Below are 24,856 nucleotides of genomic sequence, written 5' to 3'. Positions count from 1 at the left end.
GGGGGAGAGAGCAGTCAAGCCAGTAATCTCGCTCCCAAGTAAAAATGGGTACTGAAGATTGGGTTCTTAAAGGTACAAAATTGATACTAAATACCAAAAAGCAAAGATTAAAAATCTAGAGTAGAGGTTGGATTTTCAAAAATACAATATTAAAGAAAAGGAGGGAAAAAATTCACAAAAATTATAATATATATATATATATATACATATATATGAAGTTTGTTTTAAAAAATAGGGTCTCTATCTCTTTTTTTTTTTTGCAAAGTAATAGTAGGTTATAAAAATGAAAATTAAAGGAGTAATAGAGGACTTAAAATAAAAAAAATTTAAGAATGATAGTAAAAATAGTAAAAATATATCTAGGACTTTCTCTGGTGGTGTTGTGGGCAGTGTGGGGTCAGTTCATTTTCAGATAGCTCCTTGATCCTGCTTATATTTCTCAAGATATATATGCCCCTTCCTATGTAGTCGGTACTATCTACAGGGTTTTAATCTATTGCACCTGTCACTTCCAAGGAGGGTCCCTCTGTTTTAGCTGCTTTTGTTTGCTGGTCTCTTCAGTGTCTAATTTCCACCCTGGCACAAGGGGGCGATGGTGGACACTTTTCTAGGCTCCACTTGTTCAGTCGTGCTGTGGGGAGGGAGGGACGCTGCAAACAAGTAACACTGGCGTGTGCTCGCAGTGTCTCGACCACATTGGGTTTGCCGGCGCTCATGGTGTTTGTGCTTTCCCTGTCTGCACTTCTTAGGCTCTAGGTTGCTCTGCCAGGAACTGTCTGAGGTCAGCCCTGGGTTGTATGCACTTCCCAGGTCTAAGCTACTCAGGTTTAGGTATTCGGATAGTCCTCAGAGGCGCAGACTCGGTTGGGCCTGCGTTTTGTGCCCTTCCCAGATCCAAGAAGCTCAGGTGACCAGGTGTTTGGCGAGCACAGTCGCTGCGACTTATTGCCTCCCCTGTCCCTGCCGCTCGGTTTTTTGGGTGTACAAATGGCGCACCTTCTCAGGCGGATGCTGACCGTCCAGAATCCCAAGAAAAAGGCTTTTCGCGTGGTAGTTATCCTACAGTCTGGTTTGCTATCCCAAGCAAGCTTATTTCGCTCAGATTGCCCTCGGGGCATTCAGGTTTGCTATCCCAAGCAACCTTATTTCCCTCAGATTGCCCTCGGGGCATTCAGGCCAGGTCCTTACTCTAAGCAATGCAGCCCGCACCTCCCTGCCCAGCCCCTGTTTGCTAGTGGCGAATGCAGGCATCTACACTGCTTCTCTGCTGGGGGAGTTACTGTTGGGCATGTAATCTGTGGGTTTTAATTATTTATTTATTTTTCCTCCCGGTTATGTTGCCCTCTGTTGTTCCAAGGCTCACCATGGACTCGGCAGTGAGAGTGTTTCCTGGTGTTTGGAAACTTCTCTCTTTTTAAAGATTCTCTTCACAGGATGGAGCTCGGTCCCTACCTCTTTTGTCTTTTTATCTTTTATATTTTTTCCTACCTCCTTTTGAAGACAACGGGCTGCTTTTCTGGGTGCCTGATGTCCTCTGCTGGAATTCAGAAGTTGTTTTGTGGAATTTTCTCAGAGTTCAAATGTTCTTTTGATGAATTTCTGGGGGAGAAAATGGTCTCCCCATCCTATTCCTCCACCATCTTAGGACCGCTCCCCCCACCCCCATTTTTTGAATGTTGAGTTTTAAGCCAGCTTTTTTACTCTCCTCTTTCACTTTCATCAAGAGGCTCTTCAGTTCCTTTTCATTTTCTGCCATTAGGGTGGTATCATCTGCATATCTGAAGTTATTGATATTTCTCCTGGCAATCTTGATTCCAGCTTGTGCTTCATCCAGCCAGGCATTTACATTATGTACTCTGCATATAAGTTAAATAAGCAGGGTGACAATATACAGCCTTGACGAACTCCTTTTCCTATTTGGAACCAGTCCATGGTTCCATGTCTGGTTCTAACTGTTGCTTCTTGACCCACATACAGGTTTTGCAGGAGGCAGGTAAGGGGGTCTGGTGTTATCATCTTTTAAAGAATTTTCCAGTTTGTTGTGATCCATACAGTTAAAGGCTTTAGCATAGTCAGTGAAACAGAAGTACATGTTTTTCTGGAACTCTCTTGCTTTTCCTATGATCCAATGTTTGTTGGCAGTTTGATCTCTGGTTCCTCTGCCTTTTCTAAATCTAGCTTGTAAATCTGGAAGTTCTCAGTTCACTAGGGGTCAGCTTGAAGGATTTTGAGCATTACTTTGCTACGTGAAATGATTGCAGTTATGCAGTAGTTTGAACATTCTTTGACGTTGCCTTTCTTTAGGATTGGAGTGAAAACTTGACTTTTTCCAGATTTGTGGCCAATGTTGAGTTTTCCAGATTTGTTGGCATATTGAATGCAGCACTTTAACAACATCATCTTTTGGAGTGTGAAATAGCTTAGCTGGAATTCCATCATCTCCACCAGCTTTGTTCATAATGATGCTTTCTAAGGTTCACTTGACTTCGCACTCCAGGATATCTGGCTCTAGGTGAGTGATCCCACCATTGTGGTTATCGGGGCCATTAAGATCTTTTTTGTATAGTTCTACTATGTATTCTTGCCACCTCTTAATATCTTCTGCTTCTGTTAGGTCCGTATCATTTCTGTCCTTTATTTTGCCTATCTTTGCATGAAATACTCCCTTGGTATCTCTAATTTTCTTGAAGAGATCTCTGGTCTTTCCCATTCTATTGTTTTTCTCTATTTCTTTGCATTGATCACTTAGGAAAGCTTTCTTATCTCTCCTTGCTATTCTCTGGAACTTTGCATTCAGATGGGTATCCTTTTCCTTTTCTCCTCTGCCTTCTACTTCTTTTCTTTTCTCAGCTATTTGTAAGGCCTCCTCAGATGCTTTTTTGCATTTCTTTGATTAGGCACACTTAATCTGCAGAGGAGAAGACTCTGGCTTCTTACCAGGAAATCATGAATACTATGCCAACCTGAGTGTCTTGGCAAGAGAGCATTTCTCATTGGGTTTTCAACGGAATATGTGTACTCCCTTGTGTACGTTGGTATCACTTTTTAGTTGTTTGTTGTGTGACTGAGGAGGAGCCTGCAGCTTGTGGAGCCAACGCTGAACAGCCCATGCATGGGGACGTGAGGGACTCAGCCATCTGTTTTCCTTTAGGTTGTTTTCATGCTACTTTTTTGTTGCCAAGCAGGTAAAACACACCAAAAAAGGCCACTCTGTCATTCTTTCTTCTCATTCACTGCTTGGTTGGTTTTTTGTTCTTTGTCTTTTCTTCTCTTATTAGCCCGTCTTCTTTATCCAGCTCCTACAGAGTTATTCACATTTGTTTTGATTATTTATTAACAATTTAGTATTTATTCACTCTGTAAATATTTATTAAACCCAAACTGTGTGTCCCACACTGACCTAGCTTCTGGTGATTCAGCAGTGAATTAGAAACAAAACAAAACAAAAACAGTGCCTGCTTTTACTGATCTTCTGTTTCTCTTAAATATGTCTTGACTATTCAGTTAATAGCTAATGAAGATTTCTATTGATTGGGAATTTTATAACTTATCATCTCTGGACCTAAATGACTCCAAATGTGGGTTATCTACCTTACTTGACTATTTAACTTGTTTAGTATGTAAGATTCTGAATATAAGAAGAATCTGTAATAATTGTCCCTCAATGTTAATCAGGAATAACTAGATAGCAATGACCATCTTCTAATCCTTGACCTGATGTGCATCAATTACTTTGAAACCTGTTTAACAAATTATGATAGTCTATCTCTAGCTATGATATTTAAAAAACTATTTGACTTTGAATACAAATCAGTGTCCTATGTATGTTTTAGTAATTGTAACACATAGATTATTATTGAATAATCAAAGAATCCTGAAGTTGGCATACTAAGTAAAGACTTCATGTGTCATCTATAAATATATTGGCTATCTGTGGCCTTCCAAAAAATTCAAGTTATTGAGGATGATGGTGGGAAATTATTCTCCTTTTCTACTTCTAATTCTCATGAATATATAGTAAAAGCTAATATTATTTGATTACAAATATCATGTATTAACTTTTTCTATTACTTACTTCATAAATGAGTTTTGTTCATATTATCTTTATCTTCACTAACTATGGCTTAACCAGCTATCTTCTACAAAATTCTCTTGAGTCCATAAGAAGTTCCTAAAACAATGTGGTAAAGAATAGGCTTATAAATATTTTCATTTATAAATGCATTAAATGCATTCTGCTAGACTCAGAATGAATGTAAATTTAGGAATGAGAAAAATATGAGCCACTGTGAATATGAACTTGATGCCCCTCATGTTCAAAGAGTCCCTCAGCAGTTTACATTTTGGTGATAAACCACTGAATAAGAGGTGTATGTGTTTGCTTCAAATGTTTTACAATCTCTTTACTAATTCAGTGAGTCTAACACCATTAAACATGAAGTATCTAGAAAAGATGGTATAAAAGAGTTATAAATGAAAACAACTCTCTCTATAGGCTGTGTCTCTCCTATTGAGGGGAAAGGAGATTAAAGTCTTTGTAACTGACATTTCTCTTTGGTGAGTAATATCAAAAGGTTAGGCCATATCCTCAAGACAGCTTCTGAATAAGTAATCAATCTGAAATTCAGAAACCACTGTTTTTTGTTTCCTGATTTTGCCTGGGGAATATAGACACACGCTTAAAGGGTTAGTGGGTGTTACTTTTTTGTTTGTTTGTTTTTAGTGTGCCTGAGAAAGAAGCCAGTTTGAATATGAAGTTTATGATATAAAATTTAATAGAAACTCTCAACTATTAATACAAAGAAAGAACTTATACATATATAAGTAAACATGCGTGCATGTTCAATTGCTTCAGTAGTGTTTGATTCTTTGAAATCCTATGGACTGTAGCGCACCAGGCTGCTCTGTCCATGGGATTGTCCAGGCAAGAATACTGGAGTGAGTTGCCATGCCCTCCTCCAGGGGATTTTCCTGACCCAGTGATCAAACCCCCATCTCCTGCATCTCCTGAATTGCAGGCAGATTCTTTACTCACTGAACCACCTGGGAAGCCCTTAAGTAAACATAACCTGCAACCTTTATGCTATTTAAGAATTTTTTGGTATAATCTGAAATTTTTATTGGGGTAGAAAAACTCTATTTCACCAATGTAATAAGATAACTAGTGTCTCTTAACATTTAATGGACAAAAAGCCTTCAACGCTTTTCTTTAAAGCAAAAAAGACTATGTCTCGGACTATGACCTGGGATTTTACTAGTGATATTATTACTAGTTTGCTTCTTGATGTTAGGTACACTCACTTTTGGTAAGAAAAAAAAAAAATCCTTTTACTTTTCTTTAGATAATTTCAATCACATTGTCATCTCCCCTTGGATTAAAATTTGGAAAACTTATAAAGACTTTTTTGTTTTCATATTTGCAACTAGACATATTTCTATATGTAATAAAGAATATAAATTGAATATTCCCATGAAAGTCCTGGGAGGTTGTATAAAGGAAATTGTTCTCAAAAAAAGATTTTTCACATTGTCTCTAGCATTTTAAGAATATCAAAAATGGTAAGTTCTCTTAACTATGTTCATAAGTAGGGTAAACTGCCATTTCAGAGGGAGGAAAGAATAATTAACAGTGGTTCCTCAAATACCTCACATCGTGGATTTCATTCCCTTAGTATGTTAGCATGCATTATGTCTTTTAAATGTGACAATCAGTCTAAATGCTTCCCAAGCGTTTGTCACTAGCCTGCTCTATAATTTGGGTTCAGGTCACTCGTAACCTTTTGTCTGTTTTTTGTTTTTACTGTGTGATATTGTAAGGTGAAACATTTTTATTCTATTCATTCCATTCTAAAATTGCCACCATTTAAATTCTTTTTTTTTTCCAGACTAAATGTTCCTCTGAATTCCTTTCACTATGATTTATTCTACTCACAGGGAGTTATTAAATTGGCTGAATCCTTCTCTCAGCTGTTCTCTCCATCTGTCCTGACACAAGGACTACCTCTTTCAGTCTTATGATTTCTTATTATTGCAGCAGGCATCACGCTGGGAAAAAGCTAGTGCGACTCCCTGGCAAGCTTAATTTGAGAAATAGTTTAGTGCCATCTATCTGTCACAGAAGACCCTTTTGTTGTGGATTTGAACTCTGAGTAGGTCTGTTATACAGAGAATGTATATAAATTTAGAAATAAGAAGGAAGAAACATGAGCTTACAATGGATATGAATCTGATGTACTCTGATGTATTTAATTATAGAAAGAGTGACGTGTGTTTTTGGATTCTTGTTTGCTTGGTGAAAGTTAAATCAACGTCTCTAATTCCTAATATCTGCCATTTGTGGAATTCTGCATTTCCATCTGTTCATGGTGGTGCAGTCTTTTCAGCAGCAAAATGTGAGCAGTTTACTAATTGCCTGCTGGAGAAAAATAAAACTTACAGTTCATGTGCCCAGCTGTTAAAGTGAAGATATCTTTTGAATCACATTGGGATTGTTTTGATGCCATGCTGGTGGGAGCTTGTCAAAATGTTTGTTGTAGATAGATTTAGCCACCTGCTCTTAAAGGCCCCTCTCCCTACATGACTTACAAGAAGAATATATACTTCGCTCAAACACTAATTCATTCGTCTCTAATTTTAGCAAATTGTTCTACAGAAGAAAAGCCTTCTTGACTTCGAATCATTGGGAGATTCAGAGTTCACTGAATGTATATAGTTCTCAGGTGTCAAAACTGGAGTGGTTGGAGAGTGTTTTCTCAGGAGATACCTGTTTTGCTGACTGGTGGAGTCTGGGATCAGGCTTTTCTTTTCATACATTACCTTTCATTGTTGTTCTGCCCCTGTCACGTCTGACTTTTGGTGACCCCCACAGACTGCAGCATGCCAGGCTCCTCTGTCCTGCACTATCTCCCAGAGTTTGCTCAAACTCATGTCCATTGAATGAGTGATCCCATCCAACCATCTCATCCTTTGCTGCTCCTCTGTGGGACCCTTTAGGCAGCGAATATTTTTAATCTTTTGAATAGACCACTGGAGGAGAATTCTTTTAAAAACATGGGAAGGGAACAGAAATTATCTTCCCAGAGATCATAGGTGGCGATCTCTGAAAGCCTGAGTTACAATGTCCCTGTCAGCTTCTCCCAAATCTACAACTTTTTGTTTGTTGTCTCCCAGATGACTTCAGTTATTGTGAGATCCACCAACTTTACTCACAGGAGTAGGCATTTATGAGAGCCTATTTTATTTTCTTAATATTTTCATCCTAGAAAGAAAGATTATTCACTGTGGCAGATGCCACAGCTCGGTTCAGTCGCTCAGTTGTGTCTGACTCTTTGCAACCCCATGAATCGCATATCAGGCCTCCCTGTCCATCACCAACTCCCGGAGTTCACTCAAACTCATGTCCGTCAAGTCGGTGATGCCATCCAGCCATCTCATCCTCTGTCGTCCCCTTCTCCTCCTGCCCCCATCCCTGCCAGCATCAGAGTCTTTTCCAATGAGTCAACTCTTCACATGAGGTGGCCAAAGTACTGGAGTTTCAGCTTTAGCATCAGTCCTTCCAATGAACACCCAGGACTGATCTCCTTTAGGGTGGACTGGTTGGACCTCCTTGCAGTCCAAGGGACTCTCAAGAGTCTTCTCCAACACCACAGTTCAAAAGCATCAATTCTTCAGTGCTCAGCTTTCTTCACAGTCCAACTCTTACATCCATATATGACCACTGGAAAAACCATAGCCTTGGCTAGACGGACCTTTGTTGGCAAAGATGCCACAAGTTAGTATAATTCACAAGCTGTGAGAGAATAAAAACAATAAATTTTTTCCCCTTTCAGAGCTGTCTGTAAGAGATAAGCAAAGAAGTTAATATTGGAACGTGTAAGGTTTTCTTTCAATGAAAACTTACCAAATTTTATAGTAAGAGGAAGACTAAAGAGGAAAAAAGAAAGGCCAGTCAGAAGAGAGAATCTCTGCTGGACAGCTTTGCCTTGAGATAAGCAGAAGTCATAAAAATCGCTCATCTTTAGGAAACCTAACTTACTTGGTAATTTGCATTCTGGCTTTGTTTGACTACCCACTGTGTTACTGAAATAATCAAACTAGGCTGTTTCCTTTCCACAGTTTTTTGTCTGTCCTAAAAGAATATCCTCTAAACTACTGTGTTTACAAGTTCAAGTGCAGCTGTAAGGCTTTTCTGCCCACCTTCATATCATTATGAATGCTTTCAATATAGAACCTTTATTGATAAAGAAACTGCTACTGCTGTGCAGAGGTGGGGATATTTTCTGCAAGGCACACATGTTAATGATTATATAAAACATATATGAATTATTATATATATGAATTATGTATAAATTAAATTACATATATAAATCAGTATGTATGTAATTTAAAGGTCACCAATGTTCTATTTGGGCTTCCCTGATAGCTCAGTTGGTAAAGAATCTGCCTGCAATTCAGGAGACCCCAGTTTGATTCCTGGGTCAGGAAGATCTGCTGGAGAAGGGATAGGCTACCCGCTCCAGTATTCTTGGGCTTCCCTTGTGGCTCAGCTGGTAAAGAATCCACCTGCAATGCAGGAGACCTGGGTTCAATCCCTGGGTTGGGAAGATCCCCTGGATAAGGGAAAGGCTACACACTCCAGTATTCTGGCCTGGAGAATTCCATGGACTGTATAGCCTATGGGGTCTCCAAAGAATCGGACACGACTGAGCAATTTTCACTTTCACTTTCTGTTCTATTTCTGGCAGTAATGCTTATTTGGTGGGTTGTTTGTTGCTAAGTCATGTCTGACTCTTTTGTGACCCAAGGATTGTAGCCTACCAGGCTCCTCTGTCCATGGGATTTCCCAGGCAAGAATACTGGAGTGGGTTGCTATTTCCTTCTCCAGGGAATCTTCCCAACCCAGGGATTAAACCCACATCTCCTGCATGGGCAGGCAAGTTCTTCACCACTGAGCCACCAGGGAAGCCCATTTGGTGGGTGGCCACGTGCAAGTTCCTAAAGCTGCTCTGGTTTGCTACTTGAAAAAACTTTTTCTTTGTCCCAAGTCTACCAGATTCAAGGAAGTTTATTTGTATGATGAACTTTTAAAAAGTATATCCTCCTTTAAAAAAAATCCCTTACTACACACATGCCAGCATGCACAATTCAGTGTAACAAATTCTTTGTGCATATGTGCTATGTTAAGCACCATTCCATAGTTAAAGAGGCACAAATGAGGGAAACATTCTCCTACTCTGCTGAGCTCATGATCTAGCCCTAAGCTCTCTTATTCTGGCATTCATTTATCCCTAGAGGTTCCTTGGATGAGCCTCAGAGGGCTGGCGCAAAACATACTGAAATTATATGCCTATAATTATGTGTGTACATCTTCCTAGGGATATAGTTCATGAGTTTAATGAGATTTTAGAGTTTTTGTCTCCAATGTTTTTAAAAAACATTAGTCTGATTCAGAAAGTTTTAGATGAGGGAACTATAAAAATATGTGTAATTGACTATTAGATTTGGCTATCGGTCATAGCTGTAGCCAAAAGAGTTAATGCCTTCTTAAAAAAATCTCAGGTAATTTTTACCCTTGAGGTAATTTTTACCCTTGAGGTAATTTTTATTTGTATGGAAAGACCCTTCATCTACAAACATTCTACTTTTTTTAGGCGGGGGTTCTCGGGAGAAAGGATAGGTAAATATAAGCACTATGCTTGCAAATTTTATTATGATTTTTTAAGTTTATTGAAGATATGAAAAGGTTTTCTGTGTTTTTAAGCAAGTTAAAAATGACATTTTTTTTTTCTAAGTAGAATTAATAGCCAATGTCTACTTTCCAAGTAGCCAGCTCTTTTCTTGTGCTATGGAACTTTCAGGGGTTCAGTTAGCAGGTTGGTGTATAGCTTCATGATGGCGTTGTTCTGCAATGAAGAACAGGTCTCCTGAGAATGAGCCATTCAGTTTTCTCCATACTTTGCTTCCATTTTTTTCCTCTTAATTAAAGACTTCCTTCCTTTGCAGTATCCATTTTTCTCTGACCATGTTTGTCTCCAGAGATTTTTGGAATTTTGCCTATTTTCTAAGAAAGTGGATATGTTTTTTATTTATAAAAGAGAAACAAACAAATGAACAGCTAAAACAGATAAAAAGGCCTAATTTCTTCAGTATGCAGGGGGGACCATAGGGTCAAGTTAGTCAGTCATTTTGTTTTAAAATTCATGCTTAAATTTGGTTATGCTATCAAGGTAATGGGCTTCTCTGGTGACTCAGTGGTAAAGAATATGCCTGCAGTGCAGGAGATCTCCTGAAATGCAGGAGATGCAAGTTTGATCCCTGGGTCAGGAAGATCCCCTGGAGAAGAAAAAGGAAACAGCAACCCACTCCAGTGTTCTTGCCTGGAAAATCCTATGAACAGAGGAGCCTGTCAGGCTACGGTCCATGGGATCACAAGAGTCAGACATGACGTAGAGTCCAAACAGCACCACATGCTATCAAGGTTAGGAGATAAATTGAGAAATTTCACGTTCTAGGGAAATAATAGGAAACTATAATCCTTAATGGTGCTGAAAACAAATGTGTGGTCCTGTGAGAACAAAGCTATTAAATCTGAATGATATTTAGTTTGATTTTTTTAGCCCCAGATGAAAGCTATAGAGATGAAGTCAGCAGAACTCTTCTAAGACCAGAAGTCTATAGTCTGGAAATCTGAGGAGCTGTAGAATCAGAAAAAGGGTGGCCGGGAAGTGCTCTTGAGTGCTAAATCATGCTAACCTTCAAATTCATGGAAAAGGCTGGATCTGAACATTTTCTTCTCGAGTGTGGAACCATTACTTGGGCCCTGGGGCATCCATCTTGCATGAGGAGAGGGTGGAATGGATTCACCCAAGGATGACACAGAATATTGAAAAGGTTACACTCCCTTTTTATAAGTCTGTTAAAAGTTTATGGTCTTTCACAGAGTATGTAGTATAATAAAATTATTATGTCCCTTTCTAATGGCAAGACAGTCTTAAGAATGATAAAAATCACTTCTATAACTTGCTGCAGGTTTAATTTGGGATTTACAGTGTCATTTATTCACCCACAACATGTTGTAAAAAAATGAAATTTATTGTTTATGCAAATGTTTTTAATTGATAACCAAGAGACATTCCCCACAGTTTCTAACTCCAGGGAGGATATTATTTCCATCTTTATGTACTTTTTGAAAACTGAACTCCTCATGTTCTTCTGAAAGTAGCAAGGGATAAAATAGCTATGCTTTGGGCACTTTTTCTGAAAATTTCTTATTTTAAGATGTTTGTTACTATGGACTAAGTCTAGCATAAACCATTTTTGGTGACTTCTTTTCATGACATATGCACCAGAATGCTGTTATCATGTTACAGCAATCTGTTACCACTTCTTTTTCTGAAGCAAGCTTGCTTGTGTTCCCTGCTCCATTGCCTTGGGTCTCCTATATAATTTCAAAGAAAAGTTTATCCCTGGCCAGAATTCTTACACATACGCTCACAGAGAAGTTCTTAAGTGTTGAGTAGATTCCCCACACATAGAAAAGTGAAAGTGAAAGTCACTCAGTCATGTCTGACTCTTTGTGACCCCATAGACTGTATAGTCCATGGAATTCTCCAGGCCAAAATACTAGAATCTTTCGCTTCTCCAGGGGATCTTCCCAACCCAGGGATCGAGCCCAGGTCTCCCACGTTGCAGGCAGGTTCTTTACCAGGTGAGCCACAAGGGCAGCCCAAGAATACTGAAGTGGGTAGCTTATCCTTTCTCCAGCAGATCTTCCCAACCTGGGAATTGAACTGGGGTCTCCTGCATTGCAGGTGGATTCTTTACCAACTGAGCTATCTGGGAAGCTCCCCACAAATAGAAGGCTTAGCAAAAATATAAGTGAAAAAGAAAAAAAAGATTTGCAATGAGTTAATTTATAATATTGAGGCGTATAACCTAGCTTCCTTAAACCAAGGGGTTCTAGGCAATGGGAGAAAACAAGGAGTTACAGAGTGAGGAGACCAAAGTCGTTATCTGGGGGATAGCAGAGCACAATGGAAACCGCTCACAGTCCACAATTAAAGGTTATGTTACCTTTAATTCCCTAAATTTTCATTGAGTTTCAATCACATATAGTCATTGAGGGTTCATTAATTATAATTATAAAATTACTTAATTCTTATTACTTAGTTCTTATAATATAGTAGTGTTGATAGACAAAATAAATGAGAAATTTTGACCTCTGGTAAATTATATTAAAAAGAAGGCTCAAGCACTACAGAAGCCAAAAGAATAATGAATTTGTTGTTGTTCAGTTGCTAAGTCAAGTCTGACTCTTTGGGACCCCATGGACTGTAGCATACCAGGCTCCTCTGTCCTCCATTCTCTCTTGGAGTTTGCTTAAATTCATGTCCATTAGATGCTATCTAGCCATCTCATCCTCTGCTGCCCCCTTCTCCTTTTGCTTTCAATCTTTCCCAGCATCAGGGTCTTTTCCAGGGAGTTGGCTCTTGACATCAGGTAGCTAAAGTATTGGGGCTTCAGCTTCAGCATCAGTCCTTCCAATGAATATTCAGTGTTGATTTCCTTTAGGATTGACTGGTTTGATCCTGCAGTCCAAGGGACTCTCAAGAGTCTTCTCCAGCACCACAATTCAAAAGCATCAATTCTTTGGCACTCAGCCTTATTTATGGTCCAACTCACATATCTGTACATGACTACTGTGAAAGCCACAGCTTTGACTATACGCACCTTTGTTGGTAAAGTAATATCTCCATTTTTTAATACACTGTCTAGGTTTCTCATAGTTTTCCTTCCAAGGAACAAGCATGTTTTAATTTCGTGGCTGCACTCACTGTCTGCAGTGGTTTTGGAGCCCCCCAAAATAAAATCTGTTACTGCTTCCACTTTTTTCTCTTCTATTTGCTATGAAGTGATGGGACTGGATGCCTTGGTCTTACTTTTTTGAATGTTGAATTTTAAGCCAGGTTTTTCACTCTCCTCTTTCACCCTCATCAAGAGGCTCTTTAATTCCTCTTCACTTTCTGCCGTTAGAGTTGTATCATCTGCATTTCTGAGATTGTTGATATTTCTCACGGCAATCTTGACTCCAGTTTGTGAGACTTTCAGAAGGAAAGAAAGTCTTAAATGGATCAAAAAGGATGGGGAAGTGTTAGCCAAATGAAACAGAGATTGAAGTGCAGAATCTTCTATTCAAAGGTTCAACCTGTTCAAAGACCAAGAGAGAAAAAACATTTTCTTGCAGTTCTTCTCAGGTAATTCAGTGTGACCAAGGAAGGGATCAGGTCAGGAAGCACCATTAAGTCATTTTCAGAGAGAACCCACACTGAAAACAGAAAGGATGCCTGTAGGAATATTGATCAGAGATGTCTGTTGAGGTTGACCATTCTTTCTGACTGATGAGATGGTGACCATTATCAGAAAGAGCAGTTAGGAAGCTGGTGAAGTAGTTGATATAAAAGATGATAATAAAATGAACTTCAATGGCAGTCGGGATGAAAAAAGAATGATAGATTCAGGATGTTTTTGGTGGTATAATTGTCACAACTGATCTTTATCTATGAATTTTCCTATCTAACAATGTCAATAGATAAGATATTATATGTGAAAATGCTCAATAGATTTGAAAATACATGATGTTACTAAAGCGGGACATTTAGTTTGTGAGTGTAGTCAAAATCGTTTCAACCTAACGGTCTTAACCTTTATGACATAAGGGAAATGAAATGCTGTTTATTTGTGTCTTATTAATGAATAGCTCAATTAGAATTATTTTCTTTTTCATATCTCATTACTGAATGAAAAGGCATGCACTTTTTAAAAAATAAAATATATTATATGAAATGTTTTAAGAGGAAAAATAGGGACAATAGTTATGCCTTACATTAGGTCATAGTTCTCTGATTGTGCTTGTAAGGAGGAAACTTGTGTTCTCAACCTGTATCTTCCACAGTGTACCTGAGAAGCAATCATCAAGTCATCAACATGCATTAAGGCAATTGTTATCATTTTCTTGTCTGTGCTCTAAGACTTGGAGGATCTCAGTTCCCTGACCAGGGATTGAACCCAGGTCACCACAGAGAAACTTTGAATCCTAACCACTAGGCCACCAGGGAAATCCCAAGACAATAATTCTTGATGGGATGTGTGGGGTATGCTAGGATCTTGTGAGCAAATCAGTAGGAAATAATCCTTCATCATTAGGTGGTTCTGTTCCTTATCCAGTCATCTACCCACCCACCCCAGCATTCTGTTTCCACCGTATATATATATACATTAGAAATGATTGCTCTAGGAACAATTTGAGGACAAAGGTTTTGTCTCATTCAGTTACATCATCGGTGTAACTACTTGTTCTTAGCACACTACAAGTTCTCAGAATAATTAATTAAGGAAATGTTTTAATCACCTTCATATTGACTACTTTATTTAATCTTCCCATCTATATTCCTGTTACTCCGGCAAAAGAACCCCTACCACTATTTCTAAATACCATTATTCCCATTTGACAAAATTTAGAAATGACTTTTACACAGTCCATAGCTAAAAACCTTGGTTCTAAACCAGTGGTTGTTGCACTATGTCATGATTTTCTTTAAAAACATCTATTATTCTTCATAAAGGAAATTCTTTAATAATGTTTGTATTGATGAAATTTAGAATAGAAATGAAGTTACAATATTTGCTACTTTTTACCTGATGACCATCTTGTGTTTATAAAATGGTACATGAACATTTACTTATATAATGTGCCAAGTGTATTGAATCTAAGTGGGTAGTGTGTGTGTGTGTTAGTTGCTCAGACATGTCTGACTCTTTGTGATCCCATGGACTGTAGACTGCCAAGCTCCTTTCTTCATGGAATTCTCCAGGCAAGAATATTGGAGTGGGTTGCCATTTCCTTCTCCAGGGGATCTTCCCTATCCAGGGATCAAAGGTACATCTCCTGCACAGCAGGCAGATTCTGTACCAGTGAGCCACCAGGGAAACCCAAGGTAGGTAGAAGAAACAGTAATTACTAGATTAGCAGAACTCTTTATACATGATTGAAAAATTTCACTAATCCCAAATCTTTATGTCATGTTCTTGGGCTCCCCTTGTAGCTCAGTCAGTAAAGAATCTGCCTGCATACAGGAGACACTGGCTCAAGTCCTGGGTCGGGAAGATCCCCTGGAGAGGAAAATGACAACCCACTCTAGTATTCTTGCCTGGAAAATCCCATGGACAGAGGAGCCTGGTAGGTTCGCAGTCCATGGAGTCGCAAGAATCGGACACAACTTAGCGACTAAACCACCACCACCAAGATTTTTCACAGAGGTCACTACTAGGAAAGACAGAAAAGCAGAAACTTGTAGTTTGAAAAAATGTATACTTTAATAAAACTATTTTGTAATAGGAAAAAGATGAATTTTTATGTTAAAATACACTAGCATTCTTTTAATGGCAGTAAAGAATAGGCACATCCGTTTTCCTTAGTAGAGTTTCTGTTTATTTATTTGTTGTGGATTCCTATCGGGGCTACTCTACTCACTTATGCTAACTAGAGGAGTGTGGTTTTCTCTGGTTAATGTCTCTAGAATGAATTGCTACTGAGTCATGTCACTGATAGGGAAGTGCTGAAGGGCTTTTATCCCCTTGTTCCTTTTGCTTCTGCTTTGTGACTGTCCAACAGAGGTGCAAATGGCACGTGACCTTAAGAGGCTGACTCTTTATATTTGATGTGTCGATTTTTCACCCAGGATGTTTTCCTATCTCCTTAATTTTGTCCTGTAACGTATGATGGAGGCTAATATGGCCTTTTGCCTGTGGTAAGCCTTGCAGTAAAAGCTGTTGCTTCTCAGAATTTTAAGTTAACACTGTTTTTCTTTAGAACCTTCCACATGCTATCATCATATCATGTACAATGCTGAAATGACCCATTTTTAGATCTGTCTCCCCAACTCCACAGCTCTAATGTTCGCTGTGAGCACTTTTCGATTTAATACTAAGTGTTTCTGTCTGGTGTTTCTGTCATGTACTTATGACCACTTATGGCCATAAGCCAACTTTGCCACCAAAGGTAAAATGAGTGGTTGATAGGTTGGTTTGACAATTTGGTTTCAATGCCAGTTACAGGTAACATAAAAGAGGTGACTAGTAATTCACAAAAGTCTTTGAGAGCATTGATTACCAATTATTTAGCTGATTCAGATAAAACAACTTGTTCTCAAAGGTATCTTAACCAAATTTATTGCACAATATTTGAAGTTGGAGGCAAAAGGAGAATCAAGATCCTTCCATTTCTCTCCAACCCTAAATGGTTACCTGATTCATGATGACTGTAAATTTCCTGAAAATGGTGAAATTTTTTTGTTGTCTGATAGTGGAGAATACAATGTTCGAGAAGTGAAGTCACTCAGTTGTGTCCAACTCTTTGCAACCCTGTGGACTGTAGCCTACCAGGCTCCTCCATCCATGGGATTTTCCAGGCAATAGTACTGGAGTGGGTTGCCATTTCCTTCTTCAGGGGATCTTCCCAACCCAGGGATCGAACCCGGGTCTCCCACATTGTAAACAGACGCTTTACCATCTGAGCCACAAGGGAAGTGATGTTGGAGAAGGCAATGGCAACCCACTCCAGTAGTCTTGCCTGGAAAATCCCAGGAATGGGGGAGCCTGGTGGGCTGCTGTCTATGGGGTCGCACAGAGTCGGACACAACTGAAGCGACTTAGCAGCAGCAGCAGCAGCATCAGTGGAGAATGTGATGTAGATTGAATTTGGGGATTTGGCACAGAATCTGACTTAGATGGTTTGGTGAAATATAAGCATTGGGCATGTGATGGGACACTTAAATGTAGTCCAGATGTGTACTACCAGTTACACACATTACATGTGTTTATTTATAAGAAATAGTATCATTCCTTGTCTGTTTCTTTTACTTCCAGGGAAATCTGAAGAGACTTACAGCAGATTTTTTTTTTTTTTTTTGCATCATAAAACATAAATCCACATGGCTTCCCTCCATTATTTAATTTAGTTCTTTGCTAAAATGTCTTCTCAAAGAAGCCTTGTCGTATCTGTTATGTGCTGAGTACAATGTTTGGCTCTGGTAAATGAAGATACAATCTTCATCCTCCAGACTTTGTCCCCACAATCTAGTGAGAAGTAAAACCACTAAGCATTAAATGACAAGTAGTCCAGATTTTAAGCTTCAGTTCAGTTCAGTTCAGTTCAGTCACTCAGTCGTGTCTGACTCTTTGCAACCCCATGAATTGCAGCACGCCAGGCCTCCCTGTCCATCACCAACTCCCAGAGTTCACTCAAACTCATGTCCATTGAGTCAGTGATGCTATCCAGCCATCTAATCCTCTGTCCTCCCCTTCTCCTCCTGCCCCCAATCCCTTCCAGCATCAGAGTCTTTTTCAGTGAGTCAACTCTTCGCATGAGGTGGCCAAAGTACTGGAGTTTCAGCTTTAGCATTAGTCCTTCCAAAGAACACCCAGGGCTGATCTCCTTTAGAATGGACTGGTTGGATCTCCTTGCAGTCCAAGGGACTCTCAAGAGTCTTCTCCAACACCACAGTTCAAAAGCATCAATTCTTCAGCGCTCAGCCTTCTTCACAATCCAACTCTCACATCCATACATGACCACAGGAAAAACCATAGCCTTGACTAGACGGACCTTTGTTGGCAAAGTAATGTCTCTGCTTTTGAATATGCCATCTAGGTTTGTCAAAGCACATTGAAAAAACTCAACTCAGTAATGTGAATTAGGGAAGGCTTTTTGGATGATTTTAGGTGAAATTTAGATGATTAATGTCTAAACAGATGTATGAAAAATAAAGCAGGAGTCATCCAAATGAAAGAAAGGTAGAAGAAAGGGTTGGCAAAAAACTCAGAGTCGAGAGAGGGTTGGGAGAACTGCACATCTTTGGGGGTGACTCAGTGGAGAAGGTTGAGAAACAACTGGGGCTGGTAAACAGGGACCACACAAGGAAGAAAAACATGGGGAGCGTGTGCTCTATCCCAAGGGTGAAGGGAAGCCATTCAAAACACTATGTATAAAATAAATAAGCTACGAGGATGTATTGTACACCACCAGGGAATATAGCCAATATTTCCTAAAACTTTAAATGGAGTTTAAAGTTTAAAATTGTTTTAAAACAATCTATGAAAATTATGAATCACTATGTTGTACACCTGAAATTAATATAACATTGTAAATCAACTATTCTTAAAAAAAGAAAGCTAGCAAGCGAACAATAGCATTATCTGATTTGAACTTCTGCAAGGTCACTCTCAGAGGATGAGATGGTTGGATGGCATCACCAGTTCAATGGACATGAACTCAGGCAAATTTCAGAAGATGGTGAGGAACAGGGAAGCCTGGCGTGCTGCAGTCCATGGGGTCACGAAGAGTCGAATAGGACTTGGCGACTGAACCACAGAGTCCCTTTGTACACAATGTGAGTCTCGAATAGAGAAAAGGGAGATGGAAGGTTGGAGGATAAATCTGTAGTAACACAGGTTAGAACTAATGGCAGCCTGAGAATAGACATGAGCAAAATATTTTTTAAATTTTATTTAAAACAATTTTATTGAAGTATAGCTTTATGTTGTGTTAGTTTCTGCTGTATAGCAATGTGAATCACTTATGCATATACATATATTCACTCTTTTTTGGATGTCCTTCCCATTTAGGTCACCGCAGAGCATTGAGTAGAGTTCCCTGTGCTGTACAGTAGGTTCTCATTAGTTACCTGTTTAATACATCAGTTCAGTTCAGTCACTCAGTCATGTCCGAATCCTTGCGACCCCATGGACTGCAGCATGCCAGGCTTCCCTGTCCATCACCAACTTCTGGAGCCTAGTCAGACTCATGTCCATTGTATCGATGATGCCATCCAACCATCTCATTCTCTTTCGTCCCCTTCTCCTGCCTTCAATCTTTCCCAGCATCAGGGTCTTTTCAAATGAGTCAGTTCTTTGTATCAGGTGGCCAAAGTTTTGGAGTTTCAGCTTCAACATCAGTCCTTCCAATGAATATTCAGAACTGATTTGTTTTAGGATGGACTGGTTGAATCTCCTTGCAGTCCAAGGAACTCTTGCCATCTATACAAATGAAGCACACTTAGGCAAATAACAAAACTTAGTTGACTCGTCAGAAAAGACCCTGTTGCTGGGAGTGATTGGGGGTAGGAGAAGGGGATGACAGAGGATGAGATGGCTGGATGGCATCACCGACTCAATGCACATGAGTTTGGGTGAACTCTGGGAGTTGGTGATGGACAGAGAGGTCTGGCGTGCTGCAGTCCATGGGGTCGCAAAGAGTTGAACACTACTGAGTGACTGAACTGAACTGAACTGAACCTTGATTACTGTGTAAGGAGTTAGAACAGAGGTCCTAATCTTGGCTACATGTTAGAATTATTCTGGGAGCTTTGATATATCCTGGTGCTGAGATCTCACTGCGGGCCAATCATATGAAAATCTCTGGGTGTGGGATTAACGAATCAGCATTTTTAAAGTTCCCAGTTGATTTCAATGTGCAACGAAAGTTGAGAGCCCCTGGGTGACAGCAATTTGATAAAAATGGTGAACTCGGGCTTTTAGTTAATGTTTGCTTTTGCTTTTTGCAACCACGAGGTGGCAGTATGACAATACAGTGCACACACAGGCCCTTCTGTTGCAGGGACTTAGAAATTTGTGTCAGTAATGCTAATTAATAGCATTTTGAGGGTTCCTTCAACTAGAGACAGCATTGACTTTTTCCCCCTGTTATTCTCTCTTGCTTTGGTTTGTTAAGAAAACTTTTAAACAGAAAACTTTATTTCAACAGGTTAAATCAGCATGAACTGTTCTTTACCGTCTGAGCCACCAGGGAAGCTCCATATAATAAGCTATAGTTGAGTGGAAAATGCAAAAAAAAACAAACAAACAGAGTTTACATTCAGATAGATTTAGGTTTAATGCTGCCTGTGCTACTTACCGATAGACTGTTTAATCTCTTTGTGCTTTAATTGTATGCCTAGAAGAGGAGGACTATTAATTGGACTAAATGAGGTAATATGTGAAAATCAACTCTGTGTGAATGGTTCTAGGATGGGGATGATGTGGAGGATGACACTGAGAAAGCTGTTATAAAGTCAGTTACACAAAATCCAGAAAAGCTCAGGGTATGGTACTTTCTCACGTATGGTCTTTTTCTGCATGGGCATTTCTTCTTTCATGGAGTGTGTCCCATCTTTCACTTTCCTCTGGTAATACTGGTAATACTAGTATACTTCTGGTATACTAAAACAAATAAACATGCTTTATCTGCCTTCATTTAAAGAATAAAGAATCAGTCATTATTTTTTAAAATACACCATTAGCAATGGAAGTATCTTCCACCAATTTATAGTCAAGTTTCTGTAAAAAATTAGACTTTGTTCACAATTACTCTAGTTCACATCTCAAACCTTGAAATTGATGCGTTTGAACTGTGCTGTTGGAGAAGACTCTCGAGAGTCCCTTGGACAGCAAGGAGATCAAACCAGTCAATCCTAAAGGAAATAAGTCCTGAATATTCATTGGAAGGACTGATGCTGAAGCTGAAGCTCCAATATGTTGGCCACCTGATGCAAAAAACTGACTCATTTGAAAAGACCCTGATGCTGGGAAAGATTGAAGGTGGGAGGAGAAGGGAACTACAATGGATGAGATGGTTAGATGGCATCACCAACTCGATGGACATGAGTTTAAACAAGCTCAGGGTGTTGGTGATAGACAGCTCTTTGAGACCCCCTGGCGTGCTACAGGCCATGGGGTCTCAAAGAGCTGGACAGGACTGAGCGAGTGAACTGAAGATTACCAGTGACTTCCTAAGGGCCAAGTCCAGAGAAAATTGGCAGCTTGTGCATCTTTGACATTTGACTAGACTATAAACACCCTCCTTCCTGATACATTCCCCACTGATCACTGTGATGACGCCTTTCCTATTCTCTAGTCACCACTGCTATCTGAGTTGTTTTCTCTTCCCTTAGAACTGGGGATCCCAGGAGTCCTCTCCCATAGCCCTAACTTCATTTCTCCAGGGGAATCTTTGGCTTCCTTGCCCACCGCATGAACTTTAATTACTACGAATGACTTTCAGATATATGCATTGTTACACATGGCTGTCCTGAACTCCAGATCTGTAAATCTAGCAGTAGATTTAGATTGGCATTTAGACTGGCAACACAAAATTCACATGTTGAATTTTGAGCTGGACATAGCCCCTGTTACCCCAAACTGATTCCTCTTTCTTCCCAACTTTGCACCTTTCAATCCACGGCATTACTTTCCACTCAGGTGATTGAACCAAATCCCTAGGAGTCACTCTACACACATCTCCCTCTTCAAATCCAAATTGTCAAAAGATTCTCAATTTTTAACCACATCCTGCAAAATACTTCACAACAGTGTTATTCAGCCTCAGAAGTCTTCATTTCTTACTTCACACTTAACGCTTTCACACGTATCAGTCTGACTTCTGCACCAACACAGCTCTTGTTAAGGTTGCTAACTGTTGTGTCATTCATTCTTCCCTGGTCATCCTCCTCCCGTCCCTTACAGGATGCCCCCTGAGAGCACATCTTCAAATGATCATCTGTGCATGAATCCCCTTCTCAGCTCCCCCTTGAGGACCCAGTGCCAGATGACTTAAAAAAGAAGAATTAATCAGATTGGTTTCCAGAGACAGATTTTATTAACCTTTTTTCCCTTACTGTAGAGTACTTTCAACTCATCAGACTTTTAAAGGGCATTTACTTCATCTGTAGTATTAGAGTGTTTAATTTCTATTTAGGAATATAGACTTACTTCCTCAGACTTGTCTAAGCAATTAAAAAAAAATCAACTGGTAAGTATTACAAGCTGCCATTTGTCTACTTGGGCTTTCTGGTGGCTCAGATGGTAAAGAATCTGCCGGCAACGCCGGAGACCCGGGTTGGATCCCTGGGTTGGGAAGATCCCCTGGAGAAGGGAGTGGCTAACCATGCTAGTAAAGTAATGCTCAAATTCTCCAAGCCAGGCTTCAGCAATACGTGAACCGTGAACTTCCTGATGTCCAAGCTGGTTATAGAAAAGGCAGAAGAACCAGAGATCAAATTGCCAACATCCGCTGGATCATGGAAAAAGCAAGAGAGTTCCAGAAAAACATCTATTTCTGCTTTTTTGACTATGCCAAAGCCTTTGACTGTGTGGATCACAATAAACTGTGGAAAATTCTTCAAGAGATGGAAATACCAGACCACCTGATCTGCCTCTTGAGAAATTTGTATGCAGGTCAGGAAGCAACAGTTAGAACTGGACATGGAACAACAGACTGATTCCAAATAGGAAAAGGAGTACGTCAAGGCTGTATATTGTCACCCTGCTTATTTAACTTCTATGCAGAGTACATCATGAGAAACGCTGGACTGGAAGAAACACAAGCTGGAATCAAGATTGCCAGGAGAAATATCAACAACCTCAGATATACAGATGACACCACCCTTATGGCAGAAAGTGAAGAGGAACTAAAAAGCCTCTTGATGAAAGTGAAAGAGGAGAGTGAAAAAGTTGGCTTAAAGCTCAACATTCAGAAAACGAAGATCATGGCATCCAGTCCCATCACTTCATGGGAAATAGATGGGGAAACAGTGGAAACAGTGTCAGACTTTATTTTTTGGGGCTCCAAAATCACTACAGATGGTGACTGCAGCCATGAAATTAAAAGACGCTTACTCCTTGGAAGGAAAGTTATGACCAACCTAGATAGCATATTCAAAAGCAGAGACGTTCCTTTGCCAACAAAGTTCATCTAGTCAAGGCTATGGTTTTTCCAGTGGTCATGTATGGATGTGAGAGTTGGTCTGTGAAGAAGGCTGAGCGCCGAAGAATTGATGCTTTTGAAGTGTGGTGTTGGAGAAGACTCTTGAGAGTCCCTTGGACTGCAAGGAGGTCCAACCAGTCCATTCTGAAGGAGATCAGCCCTGGGATTTCTTTGGAAGGAATGATGCTAAAGCTGAAACTCCAGTACTTTGGCCACCTCATGTGAAGAGTTGACTCATTGGAAAAGAGTCTGATGCTGGGAGGGATTGGGGGCAAGAGGAGAAGGGGACGACAGAGGATGAGATGGCTAGATGGCATCACCGACTCGATGGACGTGAGTCTGAGTGAACTCTGGGAGTTGGTGATGGACAGGGAGGCCTGGCGTGCTGCGGTTCATGGGGTCGCAAAGACTCGGGCACGACTGACTGACTGAACTGAACTGATCTGAAAAATTATTCAATATAAATGTTTATTTCCAGTCAAGAGGCTAAAATTTTAACAAGTTATATTCCTCAAAAATTTTAAACACATTTGGAAAACTTACCTTTGTATGTGTTGAGTCAAGGAAATTTTAAAGCAAAGTTTTCACATTTCTTTTAACAGGTTTTCTGATTTCATTTTGTACTAAAATACACTTATCTTGGTTGAAGCCTTACCATAAATCATGCATGCTTTGGTAGTGCTCAGACTGCAAAGGTTAATAAGAAAAAACAAAGCATATTTCACTAGGACAGAATATAAGTTTCTTTGATCCAGCTGCTGAATTAATAGAGAATGCACACATAGAAAAACAATGCTATTTAAGGCTTTCATTGGCATTTTAAACAAGAGAGCAAATACACACCGAGAAAAAAGGTAAAACAAAACCATCCTGTATGCTGAATTAGGATAAAGTAAGCAGAAAGCAAACACCAGCATCTTCATGATTGTCATATGGTCAGAACATGACTGATATGGAAAAAATGTTAATTCAGGGCTTAAAGATGAATACAAAGAACAACTTAATGCAATTTAGCTCTTTCATATCTGGATTTATGTGTGGAGAGACCCTGATGTTGGCCAGGGTATTGTAACAAAAAGCCTTTTGGAATATATATTGACTACTCAGGTGATAGCTGCCAGATCCAGTTGCATGTATAGACTGACAGAAAATGGGAACAGAAATCAGAGTGGCATCCTTAAATTTGTCATTAATGAAAATCTTTTGTGACTGTTGAATTATTCTGTTTAACATTTATTCAACTCTAAGAAGTCATGACCAACCTAGATAGCATATTGAAAAGCAGAGACATTCCTTTGCCAACAAAGGTCCATCTAGTCAAGGCTATGGTTTTTCCAGTGGTCATGTATGGATGTGAGTGTTGGACTGTGAAGAAGGCTGAGCACCGAAGAATTGATGCTTTTGAAGTGTGGTGTTGGAGAAGACTCTTGAGAGTCCCTTGGACTGCAAGGAGATCCAATCAGTCCATTCTGAAGGAGATCAGCCCTGGGATTTCTTTGGAAGGAATGATGCTAAAGCTGAAACTCCAGTACTTTGGCCACCTCATGTGAAGAGTTGACTCATTGGAAAAGAGTCTGATGCTGGGAGGGATTGGGGGCAGGAGGAGAAGGGGACGACAGAAGATGAAATGGCTGGATGGCATCACTGACTCGATGGATGTGAGTCTGAGTGAACTCTGGGAGTTGGTGATGGACAGGGAAGCCTGGTGTGCTGCGATTCATGGGGTCGCAAAGAGTCGGACACGACTGAGCAACTGAACTGAACTGAACTGAAGAATTCTTCATTCCATTTTTTCTCATAAGAGATAATACATTTTATTTGTAATTCTGCCACTAATTAATTCTATTCAGTATTCTATGACCATGGAGAAATCACTTATGATCACCAAGTTTTCATATTCTCATTTGCAAATTAAATGAAGGTGGCACTAGATAATCTCTCAACCCTCTTTCGTCACTAGCCTTCTGCGATGCTGTTGATAATAAGATTATCTTGAAGATTAAGGAAAGAAGAATTCATATATTTTCAGTTCAGTTCAGTTCA

The 24,856-nt window shown here is 39.7% G+C and overlaps 1 protein-coding gene across 13 annotated transcripts in view; it reads left to right on the top strand.

Annotated features, from left to right (window-relative positions):
• MAPK10 (mitogen-activated protein kinase 10) overlaps positions 1–24,856 on the top strand; it is a 623,107-nt gene that overhangs the window by 571,412 nt on the left and 26,839 nt on the right. The gene's annotated exons all lie outside the window — the stretch shown is intronic.

Source organism: Bos indicus, chromosome 6 (genome assembly GCF_029378745.1).
Source record: "Bos indicus isolate NIAB-ARS_2022 breed Sahiwal x Tharparkar chromosome 6, NIAB-ARS_B.indTharparkar_mat_pri_1.0, whole genome shotgun sequence".
In the NCBI taxonomy this organism is placed as follows: domain Eukaryota; kingdom Metazoa; phylum Chordata; class Mammalia; order Artiodactyla; family Bovidae; genus Bos; species Bos indicus.
This window is presented reverse-complemented; position numbering and strand designations above follow the sequence as displayed.